Source organism: Chrysochloris asiatica, unplaced genomic scaffold, assembly GCF_000296735.1.
Source record: "Chrysochloris asiatica unplaced genomic scaffold, ChrAsi1.0 scaffold00260, whole genome shotgun sequence".
Lineage (NCBI taxonomy): Eukaryota > Metazoa > Chordata > Mammalia > Afrosoricida > Chrysochloridae > Chrysochloris > Chrysochloris asiatica.
The window spans coordinates 321,591-338,335 of record NW_006408778.1 but is presented as its reverse complement, the minus strand read 5'-3'; positions in this window follow the sequence as shown (position 1 = coordinate 338,335).

Here is a 16,745-nt window from a genome sequence, read left to right as displayed (position 1 = left end):
GGCACCTGACAACAACAACAACAAATAATCCCAGGAAATCTGTCTATAGGCTTCAGTGATTGATCTATAAATTTGAGTAATAATGGTATCAACTTGTATTCCCTGTAGGTGTATGGGTATTATCCTATCACAGACAGTGTTGTGCTTCAGGATACACCTTGAAAAGTTCTTTTTGTTGTTGGATGCTTTGCCTTTCTTGAATTTGTCATTGCCAGCGTAGCAAACGGAATCAAACAAGTCAATCCCAGTCCATTTCAGCTCTCTAATTCCTCAGGTATTTATCTTCTTGTGTTCCATTTAATTTTTGACAGCTTTCAATTTTCACTTAGTACATTCTATGCCCTGATTATTAATGGATGTCTGCAGTTGATTCCCATCAGTTTGAAGTGTGCACCACTCTTCCCAAGTCACTATTCGAGTGCTTGCCAACATAAGGGGCTTATGTTCTGGCATTTTATCTGACAATATTCTAGTGATGTTCTTAATCTTACCATAGTGAAGACTTTGATCTTCATCAGTAAGTATTTTGAGTCTTCTTTGCTTTCTGCTCACAAGGTTGTATCATCGGTATATCACAGGTTTTTAAAGCGTTTTCTTCCAATCCAGTTGCCATGTTCCTTTTCATATAATCCAGCTTCTCATGTTATTTGATTAGTATATAGATTGAATATGTTTGGTGAAATAATACAATCCTGGGGCACATCTTTCCTGAGTTTAAAACATTCAATTTTCGCTACTGTGTTCCAACAACTCTGTCTTAGTTTATGTATAGGTTCTTCATGAACACAATTAAGTGTTCTCTTATACCCATTCTTTGCAGTGTTATCCATAGTTCATTATGATCCACACAGTAAAATGCCCTTGAATAAAAAGCAAAACCAAAAATCAAAGAGACTGTTTGTCTATAACAAAAATAAAATAGCTATCCACCTGGGAGCCATGAAGGCAAGCCATGAAGTTCCTTAAAGCCAAACCCTCTTACAAGACTAAAACTCAATGGGCACATAGGAGCAACCTTGTAATCTTGCTAGTGACTGAGTTGGTCTACATGTGAGTAGAAGTGGAGAAAAGGAAGTAGTGAAGAGATGGGCTGAGTCTTCATTAGACCATTTTCCATAAACTCCTGTCAACCTTGGAATGGGAGAGAGAAGAGGAAGCCCTGGTTGGTACGAAGTTTGAGGAGATCTGGGACCTTCGGAGCCCATGAATACTGACCTAGCCACTGGTGACTAGATCTTAGAGTATAACTTCCAGATGAAGTAAAGTGTGGGAAGGTGAACAAGAATGCCCAAACTTGCAGATGCTATGCATTTGACCTATCTTGGATGGTTTGATGATCAGATCTCTAATAGAGGAAACCAAAGAAATTTGATCTAGGAAACAAGTGCTTTAATTTGATGAACTTGACCTTTACTTATGAATGTAGTGGCTTTGAATACCAAGGGAAGGAGTCTTCACATTAAGGATCAAGCCTATCTTCTCAGTGCACAGGGTGGACAGGGACAGGCAGTGAAGACATTGGCTACCTAAAATGGGGGGACTACAAGGCACAAAGTGAGTGACTTGCAAGTTTTCAAGAGGGAGTTTAGTTTCAGAGCTAAGGGGGAAGCTAGAATCCCCACTGAATAGTTTTCATCTTGTGTAGATGGATATGATGAAAGAAAATGGGGATAATATTCTTATGATTCAATAATGAGTGGTTGTTATCAAGGAGATGTTCAATAAAACACCTAAGTTTTCCGTGGTCATAAGGAAGAACTTGAGATAACAGAAAAATTAACTCTGGAAGAAACACACTTCATAGTAAAAAAAATAAGAGATACCCTTCCTTCTCAAGGGTTAAAGGAAATAGAAGTAAATACTGTTAGCTGATGGTGCATAGACGGGATTGCAAGCATCGTAATGGAGCAAAGAATATGATTTGTTGAGTGTAGAATCACTTATTTGCTCTGTAAACCTTCACTCAATTCACAATAAAAAGTAAAAAAAAAAAAATTCCCAGTCTCACAACAGATGATTTTGTAAAGAATTCAGTCAAGAAAACTCTATGTAACATTTCTATTCTGTAATGCATTCAGTGGACTTGAGCCTTAATAGAATCAATGGCAGCAGGGTGGTTGTTTAATTCTTTTTTAATAATACTTTGTTGTGTTTTCTATGTAAATGTTCAAAGCAAAGGCTCCCTGAAACTCTATTTCTTAGAACTCCTTAAAATTTGAACTAAAATTAACCCCTTAGTTCACTATTTGGCAAAATAGTAGACTGGATAAAGGATATAACACATGAGTGCAATGCAACATTGAATAAAGTCTATATGAGACCCAATGGTCAACCAATACTCAAATTTGTTTGTTTATTTAAAACATATCATAAAATTGAAGATGGTATCATCCAACCAATGGGTCCAGGGTTTAGTGAGGGGTTACACATTGCTTCCAGGAATAAGAGATTCAGATGTCAAGTATTGTTGATACTCCTGAATTTAGTGTTTGAGAAGGAAATGTTGGGTCAAAGGATGTGAAAAGTTTATGTATTCAATTTAATTAGCTTTATATTACAGAGATGAGGAATGATGAAAGAAAACTGAAAATACATAGATATTCTAAGAAATTATATTATTGAAAAGAGACACAAAGTTATTAGTTAAAAATTAATTAATGGAAAGATTTTGGAGCCATGGGTTTTGCAATTATTTTTATCATTAATATCAGAAGCAGTGTCCTGCATCATTCATCATTTGATTGGTCTGAACAACTGGGAATTTCAGGACACCCAGACAGGGACTTGGGAAAATTGTCTCAAAGTGAGGAACAAATACCAGAGATGACAAAGAGCCTGTGTAACATTCAGGTTGAACAATAACACTCCTTCCTTCAATGTTCAATGATACAAGTTTGAAGCCCAAAGCCTCACTGGTATCACAGTTCCGAGTTAACTACAAAAAAAAAAAAAAAATTTGAGTTGGTTTCTAGATCATTTACAGGTGAGGCCACAAGAAGGCATAGGCCCTGTGGGTGATACATGTTTGTGCAATGTTTGGTGACAATGTAAAGGAAACATATGTTGAACAGTAATTAATATCATACTTCTGCTTTCTAGAGTCATGTGGTCTCTGACACTTTTCTCTTTTAGTCTAGACAGGTACTCGGCTCTGAAATAGATTGCCTCTTAAATATACAAATATTGAAGGTCTATTGGCTGAAAGCAGAGAATACCAGAAGGATGTTTACCTATGCTTTATTGACTATGCAAAGGCTTTCAATTGTGTGGATCATGACAAGCTATGGACAACATTGAGAAGTATGAGTATTCCAGAACACTTAATTGTACTTCTGAGGAATCTGTACCTGGACCAAGAAGCAGTTGTTCGAACAGAACATGGGAACACTGAATGTTTTAAAATTGGGAAATGTGTGAGACAGGGTTGTATTCTTTCACCATACTTATTCAACCTGTATGCTGAGCAAATAATACGAGAAGCTGGGTTCTATGAAGAAAAACATGGCATCAGGATTGGAGGAAGACTCATTAACAACCTGCGATATGCAGATGATACAACCTTGATCCCTGAAAGTGAAGAGGACTTGAAACATTTACTTATGAAGATTAAAGAGCACAGCCTTCGATATGGATTACATCTCTATGTCAAGAAAACAAAAATCCTCACCACTGGACCAATAAACAACATTCTTATCAATGGAGAAAAGATTGAAGTTGTCAAGGACTTCATTCTTCTTGGATCAACTATCAACACTTGCAGAAGAAGCAGTCAAGAGATCAGACGACATATTGCACTGGGCAAATCTGCTGCACAGGAACTTTTTAAAGTATTGAAGAGCAGAGATGTCAGCTTGAGGACTAGGGTGCGCCTGACCCAGGCCATTGTGTTTTCAATAGCCTCATATGGATGCGAAAGCTGGACAGTGAATAAGGAGGATGGTGGAAGAATTGATGCCTTTGAGTTGTGGTGTTGGAGGAGAATACTGAAAGTGCCATGGACTGCCGAAAGAACCAATAGATCTGTTTTGGAAGAAGTGCAGCCAGAGTGCTTCTTGGAGGCCAGGATGGCTAAGCTTCGTCTCTCTTACTTTGGACATATTGTCCGGAGGAAACAATCGTTGGAGAAGGATGTCATGCTGGGTAGGGTGGAGGGTCAGAGAAAAAGAGGAAGACCCCCAACGAGATGGATCAGACAGGTGGCATCATTGATGGACTCAAGTGTGGCAGCAGTAGTGAGGTTGGCCCAGGATCAGACATTGTTTCGTTTTGCTGTGCATGGGGTTGCTATGAGTCGGTTTCAACTCAATGGCACCTGACAACAACGACAACAACATATTATAAAATAGTCACTGGAGAGGAAGAGAAAGGAATACCCAGAAACATCACCATAGAAAGCTTCTAAGTCCATCTTCTGCCTATAACTGATTGGAATACCTAAAATGGGGATACAATGTTCCCAGTGAAGGAGGATTCCTGTGGAGCCTCTGAAAAGCATAAGACTGTAGGTGGAAGCCTGAACCACATCCGTATATTCAGAGATGGGAAATTTCTACTTGAAAGCACAAGCAGACTAGCCTGGAGCAGCTAGAAGAGCAGAAGATACTTCTTGAAAGACCTACAGAAAAATACAAAAGAATAGAGGCAGACCAACTTTTACTATAAGAACAAGTAAGTTGCTTGCCAATGAAACATCAAGGTAAGTGGTCGGGTCCCCTCAGTGCAAGCCCCCTTCCAAGACTAAGATTCAATGGGAATACATGCTCTGATTGGTGACCACGCTCGTCACAGAAAAGGGGAAGTGAGGGAAAAACAGCAATGAAGTGGCGAGCTAAGCCCTACAATGTTCAATAGACTTCTTTGAACTCGGGTGAAGACCTGGTTGGCCAGCAGTGTGGTAAGACCTGGGGACTCTTGGGCTCAGAGTCAGTGTCATAGCCACAGAGGACTAGAGTGGACAGTTAAGCATTCAGCTGATAAGAAGAGAGGGCATATGCACAAGAATACCCACACTTGCAGATAATACCTAATTGACCTGGCTTCAATGAAAGGATGATCAAAGCTCAACTAGAAGAAGAAGAAGAAAAAAAGAGTAATCTGATACAATTTGATGAACTTAACTTACACCTATGGATGCAGTAGCTCAAAAGAGGGAACAAACCCTTACAGCAAGGATCATTCCTACCCCCTCCATACACAGAGTAGACAGGAATGGGCATCTTGGACATTGGCTACCCAAAATGGGGGAGTGGAGCTACAAAGGCAAGAAGTGACTGGCTTACAAACTTTCAAGTGGGAAACTAGATTCAGAGGGCATGGAGGAAGGTAGAATCTCCACTGAGTAGCATATAATTTGTCTAGGTGGGGCTGATGAAATGAAATGTGGATGGGTTTCTTGAGATACAATAGTGAATAATTGTTATTAGGACTGCTTGTGAGGGTTGGGAACGTATAGGTAGGCGTTCTCTAGCAAGGAGGGGAGTGATTTACTTTTCAGTCTAGGAGCTGAGATCCCTGGAACCATCAACGGAGAAGAGTGGAGAGCAGGACCCTACCCAGAAGCAGTGATGCCTGAGATGGAGGCAGAGAAAATAATGTGGAGAAATGGAGCAGTTGGGGACTTTAGACACAGAGAAGAAGGGCTGTGTGCTAACGACCAGGCAGCAGGCTTGTAGTGTATACCTTTTGGTTGGTTGATGATGCATAGATGGGATTGTAACCAAAGCAATGAAATGATATTCAATAGGATAAATGTAAAACTAATGTTCTCCCATGTAAACTATCACAGAATTCACAATAAAACATTAAAAAAAAAAAAAAAAACACATCTTGGATGAAGAAAGCAAGAAGTCATTGAGAAGACAAGAAAGAAGTAAGAGGTCAAAATGGAAATTAGAAGAGACACTGAAACATGCTCTCCAGTGCCGAGATGCTAAAGCAAATGGAAGAAATGAGAAGGTACAGAAAATGAGACCTGAACAGAAAATTTCAAAGATCAGCTCAATAAGATAAAGCCAATTATTACAACAAAATGTGCATAGGTTTGGAATCAGAAACCAAAAAGGAGAACATGCTCAACAGTTCTCAAGATGGGGAAACTGAAGAAAAAAATTCAAGCCTTGTCTTTCATTATTGAAAGATTCTCTGGGCAAAGTACTGAATACTGCAGAACGCATCAAGAGAAGATGGAAAGAATACACAGATGCACTGAACCAAAAGGAAATGGTTACTGTTCAACCATTTTAAGAGGTACCATATGATCAAGAGCCAATGATACTGAAGGAGGAATTCAAGGTGCATTGAAGCAATTGGCAAAGAACAAGGCACCAGGAATCGATGGAATAAAAATTGAAATCTTTCAAGAAAGTGAGGCAGCACAGGAGGCACACACTCATTTCTACCAATAAATTTGGAAGACAAGAATCTGGGCAACTGTTTGGGAGATGCATAATTTTGCCCACTCCAAAGAGAGGAGACCCAATGGAATGCAGAAATCATAGGACAATCTCTTTGATATTCCATGAGAGTAACGTTTTGCTAAAGGTGATACAGAAATGGCTTCAATTATACATTGACAGAGAACTTCCAGAAGTTCAAGCCAGATTCAGAAGAAGCCATGGAACGAGGGCTATTATTGTTGATGTTCAATAGATCTTGGCTGAAAATAGAGAATATCAGAAAGATTTTTACCTATGTTTTATTGACTACGCAAAAGCTTTAGATCGTGTGAATCATGACAAGCTATGGACAATATTGCAAAGTATTAGTATTTCTGAACACTTAAGTGTGCTCATAAGGAATCTGTACCTTGACCAAGAAGCAGTTGTTTGAACAGAACATGGGAACACTGAATGTTTTAAAATTAAGAAAGGTGTGTGACAAGGCTGTATTCTTTCACCATACTTATTCAACCTGTATGCTGAGCAAATAATCTGAGAAGCTGGATTCTATGAAGAAAAACGTGGCATCAGGATTGGAGGAAGACTCATTAACAACCTGTGGTATGCAGATGATACAGCCTTGCTTGCTGAAAATGAAGACTACTTAAAACATTTACTGTTGAAGATCAAAGAGCACACAGCCTTTGGTATGGTTTACATCTCAATGTAAAGAAAACAAAAATCTTCACCACTGGACGAATAAACAACATTCTTATCAATGGAGAAAAGATTACCTACTCACTCCACCTGCTCCTCCATTTTTTTTTTTTTTAAACAAAATTCCTACCTTTACAGTTGTGACAATCACAATAATTCATGATAACAATTACTCACTATTGAATCATAAGAATCTTACCAACATTTCCTTTCAGCAAACCCATTTAGGCAAGATGAAAACTATTTAGTGGCGACTGTACCTTTATGCACATATTTATAAACTAAAATCCCTCTTGAAAATTGGTAAGCCAACCACTACATACCTTTATAACCATCCCCCTCCATTTTAAGTTGTCCATCCCTATCAACCCTTTGTACAGGGTGGAAATTTTTTATCCTTGATGTAATGACTCTTTCCATTTCAGTTGATAATTTGAGCAACTACGTAGTGGTTACGAATCGGGCTGTGAACCTTAAGGTCAGCGGTTCGAAACTGCCAGCCGCTCCGCGGGAGAAAGATGAGGCTTTCTACTCCCGTAAAGATTTACACCCTCGGAAACCCTGTACAGGGTCGCTATGGGTCAAAACTGACTCAACGGCACTTAACAACAACAACAACCTCCATAAGTAGTGTGATGAAATAGCGGAAGTCATTTGTCTTCCATTATGCCAGGGTCAGGCCTCGACACAGGGGTGAGTACATGAAGGTGGGGTGTCTGGCTATGAGAGAGAGAGAGAGAGAGAGGGAGAGAGGGAGAGAGAAAACAGACACAAAGAAGACAGAGAAAACAGACACACAGGTTGGATGCAAGCTGCCAGACAGACTGCTCGGTGGCAGACATTGCACACAGAACTAGTGCACCCATAACTCTAGGTGGTATATCTGGAGAGGCGAGAGAGAAAGGAACACTCGGAGACCAGAGTGGATACAAGCTGACAGGCTGATAGCCCTGCTGCCCAGAATGTACGCAGAACTATCTCTACCCTAGTCTTTTATTAACTTTTTTCAAGGAGAAATTCAAGGACAGAACACAATGATTCACAGGAACGCCCTTTAAGATATTTTCTAGGTACAACACAATTTTCTTAGCAATCTAACATTTTATTTCTACAGGAAAAGGTTCAAGCAAGCTATTATAGATTAATCTTTAGGCCTAAAATGACGTCTAAGATACTTTTAACACTTAATCACTAGTAGGTAAATGTGAAAGACACAAAAGCTCATATAAAGGTTGGTTTATAATCTCTGAAGGGATTTAAGCTGTTTTTCTCTACTTTGCAAGTAAAAATATATGCGTTTGAACAGGATTTCAAACATTTAGCTTTATTTGTTAAACTAGTAATTCTTTCTTGCTACAGTTCCAGAGAAGGTGAGAGAAGTGTCACAACCTTTCCAAGAAGGCAAGGTCTCACCTTCACATTCCTTATCCTCTATCCGATTCCACACGCAAATGTTACAATGTTCACTATCATCACATTTCCTTATACCTTCAAGGGGAAGAAGAGCATCTGGATCAAATTGATTAAACCCAGGGCGGACTGAGGGAGTTGCTACCATTGTCCTTTAATCCAGTATTCCCAGAATTTACCACTCGACCTCAAGTGAATATACCTGGGCAGTTCTTCTCCAGAACCTCCCTGCTTAATCCCAGTAAACCTGTCTTTGTTCATCCTCTGAGGAAGATTTACTGCCTCGGTTCTAGGGGGAATTCGGTTTTACATGGATATCAAGAGCTCATGTTCTAAGTTAATATTAAACATAACTGAATAATCAAACAAGGAGCAGTTCTGACACTCATCCCAGGTTGCTATTGCTTGTACCTCAGAAAGATTCATTCCCAGGACCCTACGCACTGCCAACACTGTGGAGACATTAAGAAAGGAATTATAAAAACATTTTCTCAGAAGCTAAAATTACTGGAGTTAGAAGCATAGAATGAACAATATTAGGACTTGTATAGAGGTAGCCATCCAGTGAGTTCGTAAAAGCCAATGAACCCGGGATGTCTGGAAGTTACTTCCTGGGCCCTCAGGGTTCCTGGCTCACAATACCAAAAAGGGCCATGGGTTTGGATTTTCGTCCAGGTCACAAGGCCTCAGCTTCTCAGTAATTGTGTTTTATGTCAATACCAAGGAGGGCTATGGGTTTGGATTTTTGTCCAGGTCACAAGGCTTCAGCTTCTCAGTTATTGTGTTTTATGTCATCCCCGAAACCATTAGGTGTCCATTATTCATATACACCACCTCTGAGTCATCTTTCAGTTTTTCCCAAAAGCACAACATATATAAATTGACCAAGATGTAAAATATTTCACCATAATAAAAGTCAGACAGCAAGATCAGGCTTCCTTAGGTTTTTGAAATTCCCATGTTGACAGGACATGTTTGTTGTGATGGTACCCTTCAGAATTATGCTTGGCTTCATGGATATCCTAAGCTCTGATCACCTCTAATGTCAAAAATAAGGATCTCTGGTCACATAGTGGTTATGAATCGGGCTGCTAACCTCAAGGTGGGCAGTTTGAAACTACCAGCAGTTCTGTGGGAGAAAGGTGAGGCTTTCTGCTCCCATAAAGATTTATAGCCTCATAAACCCTGTGCAGGGTCACTATGATTCGGAACCAACTACACGGTACTAAAAACAAGCAAACGATAAAGGGGACTTTTTATCCATTGTCATGTGCTTAACTAGGAATTTTTTTGGTTCCTAGGTGTGACATTATAGGTGCAGCTGCTAGACTGTGTTCAAAGTAGGGGAAAGTCCTATCAAGCGTCACAACTACCTTGTTCTGTCTAACTGCTCTCAGGAGCTATCACGCATTTGGATCTGTCAGACTATGGAAAAGGAACTAAATTATGTGGCAAAGATGCACAGTAATGGGAGTACCAGGTAAAACTCAGTATTCACATCTTGAGCCACTGTCAACTGGGAATATTTGAAATTGTGTAACCTGAAATGTAAGGTAGCATGAATGTATTTTTGTGGAAGAGAAGCACCAAGTAACAGTGAAGGGGATGTGATTTAAAAACAACAACAACAACAACAAAAACAAAAAAAACTCAATCAGACTGAGGCCATAAAAACATATGTTTGCAGGGGTCGCTCTGGAAATGCTGAACACTGGGACCGTCTATGGAACAGCTATAGTGAATACATCCTGTTGTGTCTTGAATACAACAGTTTACACAAGCCTTCTTCAGGGACTTGTCAACTTCAAATATACATGTGTTGAGGAACAAACAAGATGGCAGATTGGGTAGAAGAGCAGTAAGGAGCTCCATCAGTAACCACACAGAATACAGGACCAAGCAGGCTCAGGGGATGGTCCCAAATATAAAGGAATATTTAGAAGGTTGGAAGGCTTACAGCTGGGGGAATTTGTGGCCGAAGCAAGAAATCCATTGCTTTCTAGCTTGGGATGCTCAGCTGCTCCAGGAGACACCATCTTGGGTGAGACCAAGTAGGGGTAGGATTGGAGTAGCCACAGATGCCTGGAAGAACCACGAAGATAAAAGTGTGGATGTTCTTTTCTTTTGGTATCTGTTCATTGGTCCCTTGCTGTCTGAGCTCTTCCATTCTGGTGACTAGAGGGGTGCCTGAGCTAGTGGATACACCAGCCCCACCCTCAGAGGGCTCTACTATGCATGCACACACATCTCCTCAAAAATTAAAGAGATAGTTTGCAATTAAAACCAAATGGCAACAGCAAGCCCTAAACTGTTTACAACTAGAAAAAAGGACTGAACAGAGTCTGTGGACCAGCGACAAGCAGACAAAAAAGGAAATAAGACAAAAATTAAATTCTAAGTGACGTCAAAATGACCAAAAGTGGCATCTTGAAAATTCTCAAGAAAAAGAGTGAAAAGGGAAGACCATTTCCTGATCACATCTACTTGGAGGCAATCAGAAAGGATAAAAAATACCAAAATACATACCCATCTAAGTATTAAGGCCACAGATAACCCCTGAATTGTCCAAAAAAACAGAAGCAGATGACCATATCTGCACATGTCCAGAAACAAAATAAAGTGGCTGAGGCAAATGAACTGGAAGTAGACCTACACTCCATATTGGAAGATGGACAGACTTTGGAAATACCAGAGAAGGAATTCAGAAAAATGATTATAAAATGTATCAAAATACTATACAATGAAGTTGAGAAAAATAAGGAAGAAGTCAGGAAAGCACCACAGGAACAATCAAATAAGATAAATATAGCATTGGAAACAATTCGAAACCTACAGAAAGAGGTCCAAACAATTAATAATAGAATATCAGAAATGGACAATACACTGCAAGGCAAAGGAGTAGAATTGAAAAGATAGAAGCCAGAACTAGTCAGCTAGAAGAGAAATCTCTCAAAACTACTAAGATAGAAGAACAAACACAAAAAAGGATAAAAAAAAAAAAAATCTGAAGAAGGCCTAAAATTCATGTTGGATAACATGAAGAGGAATAACTTAAGAATTATTGGCATTCCAGAACAGGAACAATCACACACATCCACAGAGGAGATAGTTGAAGAGCTTCCAGAAGAACGTTTTCCTAACACCATGAGAAGCGAAAAAATAAACATTCAAGAAGCTCAATGAACCCAGGATGGACAGACCATAAAAGACAATCAAAAAGACATATAATAATCAAGCTCTCCAAAATCAAAGATAAGGACAGGATCTTGAAATCAGCTAGGGAAAAGAGAAATATAACATACAAAGTTACACAAATCAGATTAAGCTCAGATTTCTCAACAGAAACCATGCAGGCTAGAAGGCAATGGGTAGACATATATAAAATTCTGAAAGAAAAAACCTGCCACCAAAGAATCCTCTACCCAGCAAAGCTGTCAATTAAATATGATGGTGTAATCAAAACATTCCAGGATAAACAGAAGTTAAGGGATTTTTCCAAAGCCAACCTTGCTATGAAAAACATCCTAAAGGAAGTTCTGTGGACTGAGAATGAACAAGAACAGACAACTACAGAATGATGTCCATGGAAACATCAACCTGAACTCAACTGACAAATGGAAGAGTCAAGAACAGAATAAAATTGTAAGAACAGAGGATCTGGGAGGTCAGTCTATGATCAAAACAATTACAATGTGAAAGAAGGTAAATACAGAAGAACAGAGATCCAGGTGGTGGGAAGGTCAGGTAGATTACTGGATAAAATAGACTCTCTTAAATGGAGGGAAGAACTAATGGGATATAAGGTAACCACAATGGGGTTGCAGTGGGGGGTTTACTTTGAGTGTTGGGGAGGGCAATGCAAAAAGGGGGTAGGAGGCGTAATAACAAGATAGATAGGGGAACACTGAGACAGGTTTGCATGTCCTAGTGGGTCAGAGGTAAATAGTGATGCATACTCAACCTTGGAACAACAGTGCTCTGGGATACAGAGATCTAGGTATAGCTTGAAGAGGGTAAAGAGGGTAAATAATACTAAAATCCTTGACTGCCTTATGAATATTAGTTTCCCTTGTTTACTATTGTCAAATAGACACTTGAGTGGGATAGAAAGGAATGTTGGGAAACATGATTAGAGAAAACTTGTAAGCCTGCCTTCAGCCTGTAACTGATTGGAATACCTTAAAGGCTTTCTACAACTTGCTTAGTGAAACAGGCCTCATGCAAACACTTTACAGAGTATAGGACCTTAGGTGGAATTCTGAGTTCCATCCAGAACCTTATGAGGTGAGACATTCCCACTAGAAAGGAAAAGCAGACTGGAACAACTAGAGTGACAGAAGATACATCTTCATGATGAACCTGACCTATACTCAGAATGGTAGTTACTCTCAATACCAACAGAGAGGTAAAGAGTCTTCAAATCAAGTATCAATGCTATCTCCTCTGTACACAGGGTAGATAGGGATGGGTAACTTAGACATGTTGTTGTTGTTGTTGTTAAGTGCCGTCGAGTCGGGTCCAACCCATAGCGACCCTGTACAGGGTTTCCAAGGGTGTAAATCCTTACGGCAGTAGAAAGCCTCATCTTTCCCCCGCGGAGAGGCTGGTAGTTTCGAACCGCTGACCTTAAGGTTCGCAGCCCGATTCGTAACCACTACGCTACCAGAGCTCCTTTTAGGCTACCTAAAATGAGGGGGCAATAAGGGCACGAAGTGACTAGCTTACGAGGTTTCAAGAGGGAGTTTAGTTTAAGAGATTGGGGGGAAAAAAGAGTCCCCACGGAATAGCTGTCATCTTGTATAGGTGAGTCTGGTAAAAAGAATGGGTAAAAAAGATTTGTAAAATTCAATAGTGAATAATTGTTATCATGACTACTCATGGCTGTCACAATTGTAAAGGTAGAAGTGTTGTCACAAAAAAAGGGGAATGGTTAATCTTACAGTCTAGAAACAGAACACCCTAGGACCATCAAGAGAGGAACACACAAGCAGATTGTGGGACCTTATCCAGAGAAGCAACAGTGTTAGACATAGAGGCAGAGATGGGGGCATGGAGAGGGGGGATGCAGCTGAGGACTCTAGATTCATGGACTAAGAAGAGAAGTACTAAGAGCTGGTGGTCAGAAGCAGACTTGCAGAATGTGCCCTTTGGAGATATAAATTATTATATATACCTCAGTGATAATACACACACACACACACACACACACACACATGTGTTTCTTTGTTTCCAGAATCCAAGACTCTGAAAGGAATTTAGTAATCATAAATTAATAATCATTAATCAGGGACTAAGGTGCCCCTGAATCAAGCCATGGTATTTTCAATAAACTCATATGCATGTGAAAGCTGGACAGCAAATAAGGAAGACTATAAAAGCATCAATGCATTTGAGTTACGGTATTGAAGGACAATATTGAAAGTTCCATGGGCTGCCAAAAGAACAAACAGATCTGTGTTAGAAGAAGTGCAGCCAGAGCACTCCTTGGAGGCCAGGATGGTCAAACTTCGTCTCATACTTCGGACATATTGTCAGGAAGGATCAGTTGCTTGAGTTGGATATCATGGTTGGCTAGGTAGAGGATCAGAGAAAAAGAGGAAGACCCCCAGAGAGATGAAGAGGCAAAGTGGCAGCATCAATGGCACAAACATGGCAACAATTGTGAAGTTGGTTCAGGATTGGGCAGAGTTTCGTTCTGTTGTGCATAAGGTCACTATGAGTCTGTACCAATTTGATGGCACCTAACAACAACAACAACAACAACAACAACAACAACAACAAGAATGCTTCTCTATGATGATAATTATAATACAAAACATCCATTCAATGCTGCTTATACAATAATATAATTTAGTCTAACATAGTTGATCCTATTTTTGACATTTCCATTGTTTAAATAAATACTTGAAAACAAACTACATGCTTACAATGCACCTTGACCTTTTTTGTAACAACCTTTTTTTGCATTTTTCTGGTTATTGAAAATATAATGGCTTGGGCCAGGTGCACTTTAGTGCTCAAACTGACATCTTTGCTCTTCAAAACTTTAAAGAAATCTTGTGAAGCAAATTTGACCCACTCAATATTCGTTTGATTTATTGACCACTCCTTCTATAGTCCAACAAAAATGAAATCTTTTTCCACTTATATGGGTAAGTTTTCTCCAGTTATATGGATGTTTATTGGTCCAGTGGTGAGGAATTTTGTTTTCTCACATTGATATGGAACCCATACTGAAGTCTGTGGTTTTTGATCTTCATCAGTAAGCATTGTAAGTCCTCTTCACTTTCACCAAAAAAGTTTGTATCATCTGCATATCGCAGATTATTTAGTCTTATTCCAATCCTTATGCCATGTTTTTCTTCACATAATCCAGCTTCTCAAATTATTTGGTTAGCCTACAGTATGAATATGTATGGTGAAAGAATGTAACTCTGAAGCTCAACTTTCTTTATTTCAAAACATTCTGTGTTTCAGTGATCTAATCAAACAACTACCTCTTGGTCTATATACAGGTTCCTCATGACACAAATAAGAATTCTGGAATATCCATTCTTCACCATGATTTCCATAGACTGTCATGATCCACAAAATCAAAAGTCTTTGCATAGTCTCTGCATGTTTCTGGTATCCTTTGCTGTCAGCCAAATCCATCTGACATCAGCAATGATATACATCATTCCACGTCCTCTTCTGAATCTGGCTTGACCCTCTGTAAGTTCTTTATCAATGTATAGTTGCAACAGTTTCTGTGTTACCCTTGTAAAACTTAACTCCCTGGAATATCAATGATATTGTCCGACAATTCCTGCATTGCTTTGGGTCACATCTCTTTCAAACAGGCAAAAATATGAATCTCTTAAAGTCAGTTGTCCAGGTAGTTGTCTTCCAAATTTCTTGGTATTATGATTGAGTGCCTCAAGTGCTGCATAAATTCGCTGGAAGTTTTTAATTTCTAGTCCATTAATTCTTGTGCCTTGTACTTTTCCAATTACTTAAATGTACCTTGGACTTCTTCCTTCAGGATCATTGGCTCTTGATCATACGCTGCCTCTTGTAATGGCTGAGTATTGACCATATGTTTTGGTGCACTTATTATGTATATTCCTTCCACCTTCTTTTGATGCTTTCTGCATCATTCAGTATTTTGCCCAAAGAGTCCTGTAAGTAAAGGTTTATATTTTCCATCAGTCCATTCAGTTTGAGAAACGCTGAGCATGTGTTTTTCCCTTTTGATTTTCTATCTCCATTTCTCTGTAAATTTCATTACAATATTTGACTTTGTAACTCAAGCTGACCCTTTCTGTTCAGTTCTTGTACCTTTTTACTTCTTCCATTTGCTTTCACAACTCTATGATAGCAAATTTCAGAGTCTCTTCTGACATCCATTTTGATATTTTACTTTTTTTTTTTCTTCTTGTTTTCTCAATTACCTTTATGCTTTCTTCCTGCATGATGTTCTTGATGTCATTCTACAGCTCTTCTGGTCTTAGATCTTAAGGTCCTAATGGATCAAATTTGTATTTCAGATGATCTCTAAATTCAGGAGGGATATATTTAAGTTCCTATTTTGGCTCTCATGGACTTGTTTTCATTTCTTCAGCTTGAGTCTGAATTTGCATATGAACAATTGATGGTCTGTTCCACAATCTGCCTCTGGCCTTATTTTCACTGATGATATGGAGCTTTTCCACCATCTCTTTCCACAGATGTAGTCAGTTTGATTTCTGTGCATTCCATCTGGTTAGGTCCATGCATATAATTATCTCTTGTGCTGACTAAAGAAGATATTTGAAATGTACAAATCATTGGTTTTGCAGAATTCTATCATGCGATCTCCAGCATCATTTCTATCACCAAGGTCATATTTTCCAACTACTAATCCTTCCTTTTTGTTTCCAACCTCTGTATTCCAATCACTAGTGATGATCAGTGCATCTTGATGTCATATATGATCAATTTCATATTGAAGACATTGGTAGAATTCTTCTATTTCCTCCTCATTGCCTTTGGTAGTTGGTATGTAAATTTGAATAATAGTGATAGTAACTGCCTATGTTTTTGTTGTTGTCAGGTGCCATCGAGTCGGAACCGACTCACAGAGACCCCATGCACAGCAGAACGAAACAATGTCCAATCCTGGGCAAACGTCACTACCACTGCCACACTTGACGCCATCAATGATGCCACCTGGCCAATCCATCTCGTTGGGGGTCTTCCTCTTTTTCTCTGACCATCCAC